Genomic DNA, 5,331 nt, shown 5'->3' on the forward strand with positions numbered 1-5,331 from the left:
CCGTTCTCCTCACACTTGGCCTCTGTTTCCATCTGAGAGTATTTATTAGGTGTGTGGTTTGGAAAATTATTTCTTGTTTATTTGCAGAATTATTTACTCCACAGGCATGGGTGTGGCCACAGCTGGGGGGACAGGTGACCAGCAGGTGTGGTCCTGGCTTTCACAGTCCTGCCCGTGCTTGGTCCTGATGCTCCCCGGGGACTCGGGAGTGAGTGTCCGGGCACCAGCATGGGAGAGCACGCAGGGCATGGGCTGAAAGGGTCAGATATCCTCAGAAGGCCCGCCAGCTCTGACCTCCAGATGCACGGGCCTCACGAGGAGATGAGTACACGGCGGTTCATCTGGGGGAACATTGCTGGAAGCAGAACTGACACCCGCGAGGCTGGAAAATCCCTGAGTCATTCGTGGGGATCGAGTTCTCGCTTAAATCCAGGCGACTAATATCTTCATGTTTCCAATGCGTGCTGTTTGAAGTGTTCTTCTCTGCGCCTCCCTGAGTTTCTTTCCTTGAACGGTGGGACCCTTACCCTAAGTGGGCAAGAGGGGGGAAAGTGTCCTGACAGCACACGCGGCAAGTGTGGGGTTTGTCCTGGCATCTGGACCTGTGTCAGATTTTCAAGGGCATAAGACAGTTTATTTTCCCTTTCTTCAAACAGATGAAGGTCTCACTGGCTGGGGAAGGAGGGGGGCTGAGGCCAGGGCAGGGACGGCTCATGACGGCCGCAGGCACTGTGCCCTGACTGTCAACGGGACTGTCCGTCCTGTGTTCACCTTACAAGGATGAGCCACGGTCATTACGCGGCCCGGGAGCCAGTGTTCCCACTCTGGGCATGAGGAAAGGTGACAGCGGAGCCCCAGACTCGGGCAAAACCACCTTCCACTATTTTCTTGCTGTTTTGTCGGGACACAAGGAGTACGTGCAAGAGGGTATGTAACCTACGAGCTCGGGGAGAAGGGCAGCGAGCTCCCTTCCCCAGGACGGCACCCGGACAGCCCCCACCAGGGGGCCACTCCCTTGGAGTGTGTGATGATTCTTTCATGCTTCTAAAGATATCTCCACACCACGCACACGCATGTTTAAGCCACGGAGTGCTCGGTGTTGTCTGGTGTTCCCGTGACATAAATGGTGTCTTGTATGTTCTTTGGGCCAGCACCTACATCTCCACATTGCTTTAGATCCTACCACGGTGACATGAGTGGCCGGTGTTAACTGCATTTCTGATACTAGACTCTCCAGTTACGTGTGTGCATGGATGGCCTTCCTTCCGCACCGTCCGCAGACATGGGGTGGCTCCCGCAGTGCTAACATGGGCCATGTCTTCCCTTGCGTGTCTCTGGATGCACACCTGTATGGACACACGGGGTCCCAGGGAGTGCTCGCCGCACACCCTCGGCCCCTGCTTCGTTCCCTGCGATGCTGACCCTTGGTATGCCCGGCACAGACCGAAGCTGGGGAGCTCACCACCCACTCCCCTCTGACCACTGTCACTGCCTCCTGCACGAGCCTGTTCCCATGCCCGGTCCCTGCGCTCTGCCCTGTTGGCCCCGTTTCAAACCCACCATCTCTGAAGGGCACCTTTGGGCTGGCTCCTCCTCAGGGCCCTGCCCCAGGGGCTCGAGTCCTGCAGAAGAGAGGACGAGGACCTCTCCCCGCGGCTCTGACCCAGGCTGGCACCATCAGTCTGGGAAGCCGCGGACTCGCTGGCCGTCACCCATGTCCGTCAACGGCATGTCTGCTACAGAGCGTTTCCACGACATGCCGTTCTCAGAACGTAGGGTTTACGCTGAGGGGGACCAGACTGGGGTTTCTTCAGGGGAGGGGACGGAACTAAAAGAAATACTCCCCTTGTCATGTCAGCCTTAAGATATCTTTTGAATCATGGAGTAAATCAAAGGCAGATTCGGAGGAAACCGTACGACCCGTGGAAAAGCAAACCCCACGCACCTTTGGGATGGTCTGAATGGGCTCCCAGGCCGAGGTGGCGTGGCTCTGGGCGAGGAGAATGGCAAGTTTCCATGGTGGTTGCCCCTCTGCTTCTTCTCCGGTGGGGGTTTGATCCCACCCAGCAGGCAGGGTGAGCGCAGGTGCCCTGAGAAGGGCTCCGGGAGGGAGAGAGATGTGCGGGGAAGCCTTTCACAGAGGCTGGCTGGTGGGACCCCTGTGGGTCGGTGGGCAGCAGGATTCAGGGGACTTTTCCAGTAAAGGCTCAGCTCCCTCAAGCTCCCGGCCCCCCATGTCCACGGGCCGGCTACTCCCCAGGCCCTGCTTCTGGCGTCCTGTTCTCCATCTGTGCCTCACGGTGGCTCCCATCCCTCCAGCCAGTCTCGGCTGTGGGCGCTGGGCTGTCCCACTCATGGTCATGGAGAGAATGAGAGGCAAGGGGTCAACCCACTTGAGGGGTCTTCGTAGCTGGACATATGATAGGACACCTTTGCCTGGGGTCCCTTCCATGTCAGTGCTCTTGTAGGCACGACTGCTCCCTATTTGGACACTAGCATCCAGAAGCTTCCAGAAGGCTCTCAGTAACTACATTTCTAAATAACAGAAGTTGACACTGGCATCGGGCAGACCCATCCTGGTGCAGAGGACCACTCTGGAAGCCCAGGATGGTGCAGAAGCCATTGTGGGGAGAGTCAGGACTTCCTGCAACCTTAGACCGTTCCTGATTGTAGAGGAAGCCAAGAGGCCAGTCACTAATGCTGTCCACTGAATCAGGGGAGCGGCTTCCCCAAAAAGACCATCAGCAGAGTGGGAACGAAAGGTTTCCTTGGGAAAGTGAGTAAACATTCGATTGTTTTCTCAATTCGATTGGAGAAATTGCTTGGAATTGTCCATCTAATGGGTTTCCTGGCAAGCGTCTCAGAGGATCTTTGTTGAGGGCAGGCCAAATAAGGGGATGGCTTGTTTCACTTTCTCTGCAATTACTACTACAATGAACATGTTTTCTGGCCCGAACATCAGACCATGTTGTCTGAAAGGAACATGTTTGCTCCCAGAGAGAACGAGGCCCCATGATTGAGTGGAATGCCAGAGGGCAGGGCTCTAAAGGGAGGATGCTGCAGGGAGGCCGCGCTCCACGACCATAGTCTTGGCCTGAACCCATGCCTGCCCAGCATGCCCCAGCTCAGTCCATGAAGCAGGAGGAGTCCCCTTGTACCCAGTCTTTTTGTTTTGGTCAGGCCTTCAACTGCTCAGATGAGGCCCACCACACTGGGGAGAGCAGTCTGCTTTACTAATTCAAATATCAACTTCATCCAGAAACACCCCCATGGACACACCTCCCAAATGTGGGGGCGCCCTGTGATGCAAGCAAGTTGACACGTAACATTAACCATCAGGGTGCCCAGACCACTCCGTGGCCCCCTGTGTGAGCACGGGGAAACTCCTTTCCCTCCGGTGAGCTGTTTTCTAGAGACAGGTGGGCAGTGTTAGGTATTCCCCATTTCTAGGTGGGGAAATTTTGTTGTTTGGTGCAATAGCTTCCAACACCTTCATTCCAACATCCTTCCCGGCTCCCAGTTGGGGCCCAGGCTCGTGATGGATGCGGATTCTCAGCCACCTCACTGCTCGACCCTGATCCCGTGCTCCTGGGAAGAGTCCGCAGCCTGCCTTCCATCAAATGGGCTTGCCCCCCTTCCTCAGATGGTAGCTGCCGTCAGGGAAATGACGAGTGGTGGGCCATCTATCTCCTGTCTCCAGTGACACTGCATCTTTAGAAACACCTCCTGTGGGTGCAAACGTGTGTTTCATAAACAGTAAGTCTAAAAAGCCAAAACTGTCGCACACCATCTCATCCAAACGCGGAAAGGGTGCAACCCCGAGCCTAACTGAGCCATGCGGCAGGGGCAGAAGTCCAAGGAGGCTCAGCGGACAAGCAGGAGAGTCGCCTGCCTGCTGGGGTTCTAAGAGAGCTGGGGCTTCTGGTCCGGAGCAGCTGGGACGTGGGTACAAGGTGCATCGTTAGGGAGCTGGTGCAGGTGTGGAGGGGGTCCGCCACAGCTTGGTGCGATGAGAAGAGAGCATGAGCTCGTGCAGAGGAGGATGGGGGCCTCTTGCTCACTCCCTTCGTGCAGATGAACCGCTGCCGGGCTGGACACGAAGTCATGCACTGCAGCAAATGGACCCCACTGGGACATCCAGGGACAGCCGTAGCCTGAGACATAGAGACACCTGCCGAGACAGGGGCAATACTCCTAGCTAGGATCGCTTGGAATGAGGAGAGCTGTGTGGCTGCAGGGATTGGTTGTCCTGGGAAGGCTGATGAATGAGCTGAAGGCCTGTGATCATACAGTTTGCACATTGAGAGGGAAAATGTTCTAAGTTTGTGCTCTGGTACAGGACACGAAGATGTTGCTTTCTGTAATTTGTACAGAAAGATCTTTACGTGTGAATGATCACGAGTAATGATGGATCAGCTCAATACCAGCTAGCAGCTAGGGAGCATCGGCCGTGGGCAGGGACTCGCATGAACGTCCTGAACCCCACCATGATCCTGTGAAATGGGGACCATCTCACTGCGTTAGTTACAGAAATGAGGCTGGGAGAAGCAGCTTCCCCAGAGCTGACGACTGTGCCCTCTGGCTCACACGTTAGTGCTTCCTCCGCCGTAAAGCTCAACACCGCCTCTTGCCGGGGCACGTGGGGCACGATGCCATGCAATTTCCTGTGATGCCCAACTTTCCAATTGGATGTGCACAGTGCACGCACACAGGACTATACGTAGGCGGTTATCTATCGGCAAGCAGAACACTTCACTGAAAAAAATCCATTTCCTCTGCTATGAGCGAGTAGTTCTCAAAGGTAGGTAAAGTTTTCAGGATTGAGTCGCTCAATATCAAGAGAGCTTGCAGAGCGATCCACAGGCCACGTCTGAAGCATCCTGGAGGTCAGCTATGCTCAAGGTGTTCTTCTGTCCGACACTCGGTAAGCCGGGGACACAGTCACCCTCTCGCAGATGAGGAAATTGTGTCCGCACAGATGGGTCCTCATCTGCCCAGGATCCTATAACCAGGACTTAGTAGAGAAAAGAATCAAGGGCGGGACACTGGAATGCAAATCCCAACCCCCAAACCCCGTGCTGGGCACAAAGTCCAGATCTCTCTACACGGCATCCAGCTCCAGCCTGAGGATGATTTCCATCATCAGTAACTGGTCCTAGTGTTAGCGTCACTTGCCGCAGGTCTGGAAGGGTCCTCGTGAAACCAGGCGGCGGTCCCCTGGTGAGTGGGGCAGCACAAGGAAAGCTGGGGTGCGGGAGTCTCTGCCAAGGCCTGGAGAACCGCTCCTGCATCCGTCCCCTCGGTTGTAGCTTTTATCCACCACGGCGCCCC

The sequence above is a fragment of the Ursus arctos genome, unplaced genomic scaffold (genome assembly GCF_023065955.2).
Source record: "Ursus arctos isolate Adak ecotype North America unplaced genomic scaffold, UrsArc2.0 scaffold_3, whole genome shotgun sequence".
Lineage (NCBI taxonomy): Eukaryota > Metazoa > Chordata > Mammalia > Carnivora > Ursidae > Ursus > Ursus arctos.